General features: G+C 38.0%; 1 protein-coding gene across 3 annotated transcripts in view; it reads right to left on the minus strand.

The window, feature by feature from the left end:
* Window positions 1-12,934, minus strand: part of wasf1 (WASP family member 1) — a 114,331-nt gene that overhangs the window by 19,933 nt on the left and 81,464 nt on the right. The window lies entirely within an intron of this gene.

The raw sequence follows: 12,934 nt of genomic DNA on the forward strand, positions 1-12,934 counted from the left end.
AGCAGAATTTCTACTATTACTATCTTCCGTATCAGCTAAAACAATCCTGAAAAACATTAGGAACACCACTTTTCATGTGGGTAAAAGTAACTGTCAGTATCACATTTATTAAGTGTGAATGTTTCATTAATTGGTATGAAAATGGAGTTAGAGCTCTAACTTGTAAAGGCGCATGTAGTTCTTAGTCATTTTCAGGCTTTTCCCTTCAACTTAAGATCACACGTATCTATGCAGAAAGGGAGAAATACAGCAAAAGCAAAATCTGCAAAGGCACACTTCATCTAAAGTGCGAATACCACAGTTCTTTCTCACTTTTCACAGCCGCTCTTGAAAAAAAAGATTTAAAATCTAACTAAAGCGAACAAGAAGGTTACCCTTGCTTACAACAAGCTAAAAAAGGAAACAATTAGTTCCTCAGCTGAACAATTCATATCCTTCATTCATATCCTTCACAATGCAAACACAACATATGTCCACTTTTGGTTCATATGAAATGATTTGCTACATTTCACCCTATAAGGCATGGTACACACAATGAGATAATCAGGCTGATTTTAGGGCTGATTTCCACCTTCCAACCAAAGCCAGCAAAGGCCTGATCATCTGATGGCTCTACAGAGTATTTTGACAGATTTTCCTGAGGTGTGAGGCATGTTTAAGAGTGATTTCAGCCCCTCTGATCTGATCTGAACCAGGTGATTGAGGCTGTCTGGGTTTGAAATGATGAATATTAAACATGTTGACTATTTATGATCAGAAATTCTGTTGTGTGGAGGGGAACACTGATGACAGTTGAGCACACATGCTGAACTGTGTGAATTGTCATCTGACCCATTGCTAAGCGCCACTTTCCAATGCCAAGAGCAGATCACATTTCCTGCAGCTCCACAGTGCACATGGACATCTGGCTCATAGACCTCCACAGGAAAGTGTTAGAAATGTACATTTACTTCAGTTTTACTGAACTTTACATTGTCATAATGAAGAAAAACAGTCATACAATGCTTATTGAAAACAATGAAATTTGTTCATAGGCAATGAATCTATAGTGGCATAAATCTGATGATGAGGGTGCAAAAAGCTTTATGCTATTAGGGAGGTGGCTGGGGTGGAGGAGGTTAAGCTTTGCCAGCAGCAGCAGTAGCATGGTGCATCTGCATTAATGCAAATAGGGATTGGTGAAAAGTATGTCATATTTAAACGGACCGCTGTGTTGAGAGAAAGAGCTGTGATTGGCTGTGGAAGCTGGGATTCGATAACTGGGATCAGCAAGCTGCAGCTGACAATGATTGGGCGTATGACTTCTGCATCCTGTGTGAACTAACACAAAGGTTCATGAAAAAAATCAGTATCAGCTAAACTGTTATTTTAAGAGTCAGTATTGGACTGGCCCTAACATGTAGGGCAAAGGAAGCACAACAAACACAGCCATGATGACGATAGTAAACATCATAAAGTTAGTTGGATGTCAGAAACAGATGTTCTACTTGTTGACATGTGGTATCAACAAATTGTAGAAGCCTACAGCTGGCCTTATTTTAGCTTGTTTACTCTAAAATTAAGGTTGACCTCAGTTTTAAGAGGCTGCGTTGGTATTCTTGATGTACACCACACTCTAAGAACAAGACTGTTAAAATCTGTTATTATCAGTTGTCATGTGAACAGTCTGTCATATTTTGAAAACTGGTTAAGATTTGAAAACTAGCATAGTGTAATCCAGGCTTAAATCTGGTCTGACAACAATCCAGTGTTCCACAATGGGATAACAGAAGCCTGCTGTCATTTACATTTGTGTAAAAAATTGTATCTAAGTACTAGTATATCTCATTTTCTTCTGCAGTAAGGTGTTTGTATTCTAAATCTAGTTTTTTGATTTCTTTATCCTCACGTATTAAAGTGCTTTAAAAGACAATGTTTATATTGAAGTGAATCTGCCTGCTTATTCTAACTGTGTGGTGAAATATGCATGACAGGCTTAAATAATTACCATGTAAAGACATTCAATTTGTACATGTGACCTTTAACCCTTAGAGCTTACAGCTATTTTTTTCACCACCTGGACTTATTGTCTTAAAAAGCTTGTAAAACATTAACCCTGTGGTGCACAGTCAAGCTCTATACATTCTTTTTTTCAGGACAACCTGGGCTTTAAGACTATATCTAATACAGTAATTTCACTTGAATTTTTAAAAAGTTATTAGACTCTAAAGACAAAAGAAAAAAACTAATGGGAATCTGAAACTCAGAGATTTCTATTCATAACACAGAAAACATTAGTGACTAAGCCTTTTCTTTGCACAGACTTGTTTTCCCATCTCTTGGGGACACAACGGTGAAAAAATAAACATTCAAAATATCTACATACAGTATATACAAAGAAAAGTCCATGCACGTTTTTTTGCAGTTAGATTCATTTGTGCCATTCCTCAAAGCAGTAGACACGCAACTGGTCGACTACAACTCCCACAATGCATTGTGGTAAACAAAATGGTGATGCCCTAGGCTAAAAGCCGAAGTAAGTGATCGAAAATGGATTAAAAATGGATAAAATTACACTTATTATTGGATCTAACAACGTGGATTCAATCTGTAAAGACCCCAGACAGTCACCGAAGTTTAGGGCTCGTTAGAACGTTGTCCTTTAGGGCTACGGAGACATCGAGGGTAGCAAACTAACAACAAGAAAGTCAGCTTTCAGAGGAAAAAAGAGTGTCTGTGACTTATGTTTCAAAAACTATTAACATTTTTCTAAACTGTGTCACTCCTTTTTATTTACGACAACACCGTCCTTAGAGACCCCGGAAAGTCAGCCAACTTCCAGGCTCACTAGAAAATGTTCTGTAAGAGCTACAAATGCATGAAGAACATAATCAGAAAGGCACAACGGAGAGCTTTCAGATTAAAAAAACAATGACGTGTCTACAACCTACAGTTCAAATGTTACCAAGTGATTAATATAGGGATGTGTCTGCGGCACGTATCCGTGCTGCGTGAGCTTTAAGGGTTAATCAAATCTGTGCCTAAAGTTGCCCAAGCATCATAATTTAAGGTCACCTTCAACACAACATCAATCAATCTCCATTTATTTGCATGTGCTACTCTTTTGAATTCTGCATATTCAGCATCAGCACCTAAATGTCAGCCTTTTTAAGTGGAAGTGATTTAGGTTTTTTTATGCTGGAGTTCACAGGATTCTTTGCTAACAACTTCTCCTAATCCAAACATCCCTAAAAAGCCCAGAGGTGAACTGTGTCTCATGACAGGGGAGTTTGTGCAGCTGCTGTGGCCTTTAGCAAGGCATCACTCAGGGTGTAAGTCTCAGCCCATCCTGGTGTCACAGTGCTCCAAGCAAGCTGTCTCACTCTCTTGAATGGACAGGTATGGTTGCCATAGCAACCTTAGGAAGGGTAGTAAAAGGATAGAATGATTGTCTTGAGGGGAAGGGGGGCTTTAGCTTCGTGCTATTGTATGCATCTTTGGAATACAGATCTATAGAAACAAACTTCTTGGGGCATTCCTGTGTTTGCAGCAGATTCTGGCTTGAGTAAGTAGAGACAGATCCATAGACTCACTGGTGTGAACTTTCCTCAGGTGACACCTTACAACAATTCCCTTTGTGTTTTCTGACAGGACAAATTAAAAAAAAAAAGTTTCATTAACACACTACTGTGCAATGGTTGTCTCGTTTTTTTCTCAAGTTTTTTATGAAGTGCTGTTAAAATTTTCATGTGCAAAGTGATCAATTATCATAAAAAGATAAAGCAATACAAATAAGCACAACTACTTTAATTCACATTGACAACATGATTACATGTTGATTTTTATCATTATATACATTTATTAAAGTAATAATCTACATTAAATCCGTCAGAATTCCCGATCAGCAGTCACTGTCTCCTACATGTTAAAAGTTCAGGCATCAGGTGACTGGCTGTCATGTGTGCTTAATCAGTCAAATGGAGCCTTTAGTAAGTGTATTGTTTACAGCCTAGAGGCTCTGAGATCACATAAAGTAAGTTCTCGTAATTTCTTTATTTTTATTTTTAACATACAAAGTAAAGAGTTTTTTCTGCTGACAGCTTTCTTTGCTTTAGATACAAATCTGCATACAAAAGAGAATTATGAGGGTGCTCCATGAGCTAAGCTAGTAATATAACAAAACAGCTTTTTGTCTTCCTCAGAGCGTTAACCTTAATTATCTCCTAAGAAACATTCATTCTAGTTTTAATGGCCCATAACAAACGGGGTGCATTCTTTCACAGCTCCCAAATGATTGTATACATTAAGTGCCAATGGTAACAATTCACCAACTGGTGTTAATTAGGACTACCTTTACTATTTCTTTTTTAGACTTGAATAAATCCTGAAGATATTTCCCTTCTTCTGGGTAGATTTATGTGAAATAGAAAAAAAAACCCTGAAACTTAAATGTCAATATATTCCACTATAATGATAAGGCTCTTTCTGCTGCCTGTGCCTGTGGGTGCTGTAATGAGACAGGGATGGGAGACGCAGAGGAAAAGGGTCGTCTCTGTGGGGGATCCAGAGTCTGGAGACAAACTTGGGTGTAGTAAAAAATGATCTTAAAGCTATCTTTTCTCTCACTCACTCTCACTGGGTCTTTTTTCCCTGCAGAGTCCTTGAGTTCTCCCTCTCCATCTCGCTGTCTCCCTCTGACTGGCTCAGCACATAATCTGATGCTAATCCACTGAAGGTGCGGCTAACACATGAGCTAATGAGATTAGGACACTGAAGTCTTCTCTTACTGTCTCTCTGCCCTGTGATGCTCTTCATTAATCACTGGCTGCTAATCTGTGTGCTAGGATTTTCTCATTACCAAATTTTCTAACATACAGTAGATACTAATTTAGAAAAAACAATCAAATATCAATACTTTTTTAATACCATGGCAATTAAACTTTAAAGTCAGAGGCACTTAATAATTAAAAGAAAAATGTATGCACAACATAGGGTGTATTAACTCAACCATCCTTTCTGTTTCATGAATGAATTCCACATAATTAGGGAGAAAAGCGGTTAAAAGTGGCCTTCCTCGCTCAGGCTATGAGCAATCTGCTAAGCATTCTGACTGACTGCAGTGAGAAAGTAACTTTTAACAGCCTTTCTTCCTCACAATGCTAAATTCATCATGAAACAAAAACAGTAGTTTACAATTTCATAAATACCCCAAATAGAGTAGAGATGTCATGTTTACAGATTTTCTTGTGTAGGTTTGCTTCACCCTTAAGGAAAATAATCATTTTATAGTCAGCAATAGTAAACATAACATAGAAAACATTTCAGGACTTTCCATACACCGTAAAATACAGAGTATTTCATGCTTTATGTCTTTTTGATTTATTAGTAAAAGATTGAATGAAGTCCTTTTCAAAATAAAACTGCTAAATTTGACTTTATATTGATTTTTACTTTCTGCAAACAATTTTACTAAAAATCCAATAGAACCGTCTATTTTTATCACCAAACTAGTGTCATCTAGGGCCGAGTTAAATACAGCTGCTGAGAGGCCATTTCAAAATATAGCAATATATATCGCGTATCAGAATATAGCAAAAATATATCGGGATATCAATTTTGGGCCATATCGCCCAGACCTAAATGAAAGTGCTTTTACTGCTTTTTGCTCAATACAGATGGGAGAAAGCAAAAGGAGGTAATGATAAATGTTCACTGACTGAGGGCCTTAAGAAGATTACATTACTTTTCTTATACAGGCCATTGCACAGTGACACTGAAACTGTTTGACGACTTAGGGCGCTTTCACATTAGGCCCAGCTGTTTCGAACCGTGCTGCGGCGTGATTCCTCCCCCTCCCCCCTCCCCCCTCACCCGCTGGCTTGCTTTCACACTGGCAACATCGAACCATGCTCGGGCCCGCTTGATTTTTATTCGGTCTGAAACAGCAGGTGGCGGTATGCACGTAACCGATTTACAACCGGCCAAGGAGAAGATAGAAGAAGAAGCTACCATGGCAACCACTGGGGTCATGACCTGAGCGAAGACTGTTTATTTTTTGACCTGCCAAAAAGTCCATCCTGCAGCAATGGATGATTTAAAATCACTTTATAAGATGCCAGCAACTTCGCCCTTCATATCTACACATCTACGTGCAGCTCAGAGGATTAAATGGTCTTGCGCTGCGCAGATACAGTGGTTTTTGAAGTGACAGTAGAAATCTATTGCCTTTGCACCTCCTCTCACTGACTCCAACTTGTGTTCATCTGTAAGGTGAGTCACAACAGACCAATTATTGACTGGATTCTGACGAATTCCACCCCTTGTAAAAATGTGAACAAACTGCCGCGCTGTTGAAAGAAGTTTACTTTTTACGCTGATGCCATAACGCTGATACGGCGCTCTAAAGGAATTGACCTCACATTGCGTCAATCATGTTTGCATACGAACAACAAAACTACTACTGCCCTACAGACATGTTCAGCTTTACGTAACGTTACATGAATGCGGCTTAACTTATCCCCTTGCACTATATGCCGAATCGGTGTCGCACACAACTGGCACATGACACAGTAACTATTTTCTACCAATTCATTGTTATGTAAGGTAAACATGACATGACTTAACCCAGTTACTATTTACCTTGACTTTGGCATACAACGCCGGGTGGTTATCCTGCAGGTGCTGAAACATATCTGATGTATTGCCTGATTTCACTGCAAATTTTTTGTGCCATGTTTTACATTCAGGCTGGCCGTCTTCCACAATGACACCCTAGTCATTTTTTTTTTTTTTTTTTAAGAGTTATTTTTGGCCTTTTTGCCCTCATTGGATAGGACAGTGGAGAGAGTCGGAAACAGGGAAGAGAGCGGGGAGAGACATGCAGGAAATAGTGCCACGGGACGGATTCGAACCGTCGCCTGCGTACATGGCGCGCCTTAACCACTCGACTACCGGCGTGCCACCCTAGTCATTTTTTTGTATCCAACAAAAATGAATGACTTTAACCGTTTATTCGGAGGGAACAGCTCTTCCTCTTCCATGTGGGAGCCTGTTTGGGACTGTGACACGCCTCCACCTGCAACTGCACAAAGCAACACGAAGCAGTGACCTGCGGTTGTTGTGTAACTTTGTTTTTGTTCCAGGCGAGTTGCTCTGACGCACCAATCTGGTTCCTGGCATAATATTTTCTGGAAATTGACTGATTTAGGAAACATTACGATTAGCTAATCGTAAAGTTTAATACTGCAATTAATCGTGAAAACGGGTAATTGTGACATCCCTAATACGGAGTGCAGTTTTATGTGAAAAGACTCTTTAATTTAAATCATCCAGTCTGGTATTGGAAATGTCTAGTGGGACAGTATTATAAGGTAAGAGAGGTGTGGGATAGAGTTACACATTACAAGGCCGAAGGCAAAAAATAATAGTGTTAAGTCACAAGTAAGCAACATAAAAAACTAATATGATATAGCAACAGAAAGGACACTTCCTGTAGCAGTTTCCTTAAGTAACAGTTTTTGGTGCAATATCCAGTTTTACAACAGCAAATACAAACATTTCATTTCTGTCACAGTGGGACTGTCATGGTTGCCTCATTACAATAACAAAAAAAATCTGGCTCTGTAAACTACTGGAAATATTTAAGGTTATGTAAGAACTCAACTAAACAATAAAGATATGTGGTTTTATTTATTTCAGACACTTCAGGGGAAAAAAAATTGGTACCTTTAAGAGGATTCACTTGGGATGTGTTGTTCAGTATAGGCTACACCAAGGGGTCGTGGTTGCTGGGACATGGCCTGGGTGGGGAGATGCTCCCCAAATGCTCTGACTGGTCCGCCATGTCATTCTGCTTCATCTCAAAATGTAAAAAATAACTGAAAAGTAATGATTTGACCAACAATGAACTTGCCAAAGTAAAAAAAAAAAAAGGGGTATAGCTGCCGTATAATCTACATTGTCTTATCTCACGCAAGCCCTCCTCAGCTGATAGCCAACTGATTTGCCCCCGGCAATCACACTCATGCTGCCATATTTAAAGATCTCTAGTTTACTTGCTTCTCCCTCTGCAAGCTGTTTTTTTGCAGCCTTCCTCCACCCAACCTCCTCTTTTATAACTCTCTTTTCCTCAACATTTAGAAGCAATCACCTCCACTCCAACCACTACATTCATGAGAAAGATGCCTGTTTACATTAAACGACCATCAGCATTTCATAATGCTCCCAAAATCAAAGCATTCTAGGACCGGGCCTGCCGGGACACATTTGCCTTCATGAGTTACACCCGTGCAAGCGTCATGGCATGGAGAAGAGATGCCACATGAGGAAGATGCTGAGGCACAAGACACTGGAGACAAATGAGGGACAATGTGAGCATCCCCACTTCAAGGGTTTTCAAGCTTTAGTACCTTTCAATACTATATTCAAAAAGCATAAACTTTATTGTGCCAAAGCGTATGGCATTAGAAGGTATTGAAAAAGAGTCTTGAAAAAAATCATGGATTTTAAGTCTGGTGAGGAAGAATTTAGTTCCAAATTAGACATCTTGGTTTTAAACAACCAGGTTATTTCTCTGCTGTTATTTTTTACCTCATCTTTTGATTTCTTGCAACAAAATCATATTTTTACACTACTATAATAACATATCCTGGCTTTTAAGTGATGTTTCTCACAGAGAGGGACTTTTTTTCTTTTCTATTTTTTTATCTACTGTCTTTGATTTCCAGTCTTTCCACCCTGAAAGATGTTCTGAATTTCAAACCTCAAAGGAAAGAAATGCTTTTCTCTGATCTTTAATCAAGAAAGTTGAAATACTAAAAAAGTCAAGGTTGCTTCAAAACTAGAGAGATATGAAATTTTCTAAAATGAGGTATTCCTCATTAACTGATCCGTTATGTCAAATTTGTTGAAAAGGCTTATCTTCTCACTGAGTCATTCATTATGGCCTATTGACCCCCTGGGTTTAAAGACTTGATTCTTTTTCTTTCCTTTTGTGGTGGAAGTAAAAACTTTGACCTGAACCATGAACTGTGTCTCTCTGCTCTACAGCTATGGTCGATTTCTGTAGCTGCTCACTGGAAGGCATCCAATCTGCATTTCCTGCCAGAGTGCATTCAATGAATGATGAATTTGAAAACAGGAGGACGTTAGCCATAAAAAGCTGCAAAACCTGATCTAAATGTATTAAAATACATTACAATACCTTATCGGAGCTGTCTTCTGGTCATTTGTAACACCATGATCAACTACACATTTTTTAATGTTTTGTTTGTCTTCACAATTCCTTTTGTATATTTTCAATGTAGCCACAAAAAATGGGCAAAATGTAGGAAAATAGTTTTCTTATTTTTAGTTTAACCAATTTCACCAACATACAGAATCATTATTTCATTTTATTTTATATAAAACAGAGGCCTCAAGAACATAATTTTGTATCGCTGTGAGGAATTCTTTAGCCGGTTATAAAACAGACTGAAATTAACGCTGATGTCTTTTAATGACCTAAAAAAGCAAATGAGCCCATCAGCTGGAAGGCTGATCATTTGTATGTTGTTATTTATAACGTCTAAAACCACGGACATAGGAAGGTGTCAGATGAAGTTTTTAACTGCCTGCTGTAGATAAAGCATCATTTTTGACATTTTTCACTGCAATGGTTTTAAGTGAGTGATCAATTTGGCCCTTAGATGAGAGAAAGAGCGTCTATTGTGTGTGTGAAAACAAACACCACTACTCTACAACATCTACAGTAAAACATTAAAATCACATCAAATCAAAAGGTACTATTTTGTCCCCAGCGAGCACCAAAGTCAGCACAGGGTCTTTACTTATTAAAATTCAAATGATTTCAAGTGGAAACAAAAGGATTTAAAACCAAATTTTTGAGTAGCTCTCTTTTGGTAGCGTGTGTCTGTACTGCCTCTAGGGATGTCCCTAAACAACTAATTTCAAAGTCGTTAAAGAACAAGTTATATTCAGACTGGCTGACCAGTAAATAAATCACAATGTCATCATTAATAATACATGAGCACTTGAAATGAGCACATCACTAAAGTCTGAAATTATTGCAGTATATAAGAAATTACATCATACACTAAGAAGCGATTATTTCTCACACAGCAGAAGCACAGTTTACCTTGTTTACAGTTTACAAAGTCTGAGCTGCTACATCCTGTTATTGCTGTTGGATGACACTCAAACTATTACCTGATGTATTAATGTGAACTGCAATATAAATACTGTTCTTTAATACTGCTTTTCACTCAGTATATTTGTCTGCTGTATGTAATCATACATAATTTTTCTTAAAGTGCGATACAGGATGTACACTTTGATTATCAGCCTAGGCAACATTCAGCACCTGACTCCTGGTGACATAACCAAACATATTAACTTCAGTACTGTTGTAGTACATTTACAGAACCTAACTGGTGCTTAAATACTTGTTAATTATGCTACTTAACTTAGTTAACAGTCCCTTTACTGATCTTGAATTCTTTTATAAAAAAGAGTCTATGCATAAATTCATGTGCTGCTATTGTGATTAAGCTACTCAGTAGTATGATCATGAGACCCACCATTACCATCTGTGATATCTAAGTAATGGACACATAAATGCATCAGTAGTTATTATCAGGTATTAATCAAACTATTCTGAAATTAACAGATATATTAACTCCATTATGAGCATGAAAGTAAGACTCGTACTTGTATCAGATCATTTCTACACTGCAGGTTAAGGCATGTAAAAGCATATTGGTTCTAAGTATTGTTTTAGGATTTACTAATACTTGACCTAAAAAGCAATACCAGTTGACCCCTAAGCATGACTGGGTGTAAAAGGAGTATTTAGAGAGTCAGCGTCTCTCACATTTTAGAGTGGGCAGAGGTTCACCAATTGGCAAAAAATAAAAAAAAAATTTTAAAAAATGCATCCCTGCTTCTGACTCCATCCAGTGTCTTCCCCTTTGAATAAAGGCATAAAACACCCAAAACTATATGTAAAAAATACAGCATCTAAAGAAATCTCTGTGTGCAATGGACAAGGATGAAGGTCAATACTGGATGCTTGTGATCTTTGGGCCCTCAGTCAGCACTACATTATGAGATTATGGGTTTATGGGATTTACACATCTTTTTTTATTCACATTTTACATAGCAACCCAACTTTTTTGAATTGGGACTGTACAATTTATTATTTTGACCAACTAGTAATTCTAGTGTCGACTATCAAAGGTGACTACTAAAATTGTTTAGTTGTCTTATCATGCTTTCACTGCAATAAATGTCAGTTTAATACTTGAACTCCAGGGGATGTTCAGTGGCTTGGAATATTTTTAATCCATCCCGACTTATATTTTTCAGTCACCCTTTCTCTGAGTTGTGGGAGTGTTCTTTTGTCTTCATTGTGTAATGGTAGCCAGGAATACTGGTTAACAAGTGATTGGACCTTCCAGACACTTGAGCCACATTGACTGCACTCAGGTGATCCTCATTTCACTAATTGTGAGACTAATAGACACCAATTAGTGGGACCTCTGTTGAATCAGGTCAGTCACTTTAAAGCAGGTGAGTATTTATGCACTCTTTTATTTTACATTATATACAGTGCTTAACAAATTTATTAGACCACCCTAACCCTAACCAAAGTAAGGTTTATGCCACAGCTGCCCAAAATTAACAGTATTGGTAATTACCAAAATATTTTTTTTATGTTTCTGCAATGGTTAATACACCAATATGTAGAAGCTCTTTAACCCAAATGATATTTTCAATGCTAAAATAGAATTATTATTGTTATCCATGAATTTTCAAATTTACTGTTTTACAAAAAAAATGAAAAAATAGTAAAGCACATTAATATTTCTTGATTAATATGACAAATTATAGTTATTTACTTGCATTCTTGAACAGAAAAATTAGTTTTAGTAGTTGAATGCTATGCTTGATGAATTTCTGACTTCTCAGAGAAGCCCAGTGAGCCGGCTCAAATTTGGGTGAATTCAGTTTGAAATCCCTCATTCCTGTTCAAAATGGTAAAATGTGGAGAGCTCACAGAAAATGAAAGAGTCTGCATTAAAGCACTTCTGTGGTGTTTGATGTTGTTTAGTTATCTTATTTTGGTTAGCTTCCGGTTTCCGGAGGCTGTTTCTGACTGCTAACTTTCTTTGCTTTTCCTGAGGCATTCACCCCGCCCCCCTGGTGCTGTGGAGAGTTCACACCTGCAGCGAATCACTCATTGAAGATCACTATTTAAGACCTGCTGCAGCTCTCTACAGCGCCTGAGTCTCGCCAACCTTACCTTACGGTAAACGTCAGCTCCAGGCTCCTTCTCTCGAGACCTACCAGAGAAGTTTCCAGTGCTCTTTGACAACCTTTTGAGTAATCTCCAGTGCTTGTGTTTTTGTACTCGTTGTTTACGTGCCTCTCCTTCTTCTTTCCAGTGCCTCCTGCCCAGATCACCGCAGCCAGCTCCAGCACACTCTCACTCTCCCTTGGACTCTTGAGTTCCCCCCTCCCTTCTCCACTTACCTGCACAATAAAATCTGTTTAAACTGCTCCATCGTCTCCGCATCCTGGGTCCAACCATCACACACACTTAACAACTTCATGATGCTGGGTGGTCTTTGAGACAAATATGGCAGGTGGTCTAATAAATTTGTTAAGCACTGCACTTTGGTTTGATGGACATTACTTGTGGGAATCTGTTTTCACTTTGACATTAAAGAGTTTTCTAGAATCTCTGTCAAAAATGCCTAATTATACTCACCATGGTTAATTTATAAAATCAATAAAAGGGAAAAACATCCAAAGGGGTGGACACTTTTTATATGCACTGTTTATGTGCTACATTGTGATATAAACTACCAAATGCCTGGCTATAATAAGTAAAAGATGAACTTGCAAGAGTTGAAACTAACATTCAGGAAGAGAGAGAGAAAGAGTGAGCTGAGAG

This window comes from Cheilinus undulatus, linkage group 14 (assembly GCF_018320785.1).
Source record: "Cheilinus undulatus linkage group 14, ASM1832078v1, whole genome shotgun sequence".
Classification (NCBI taxonomy): Eukaryota; Metazoa; Chordata; class Actinopteri; order Labriformes; family Labridae; genus Cheilinus; species Cheilinus undulatus.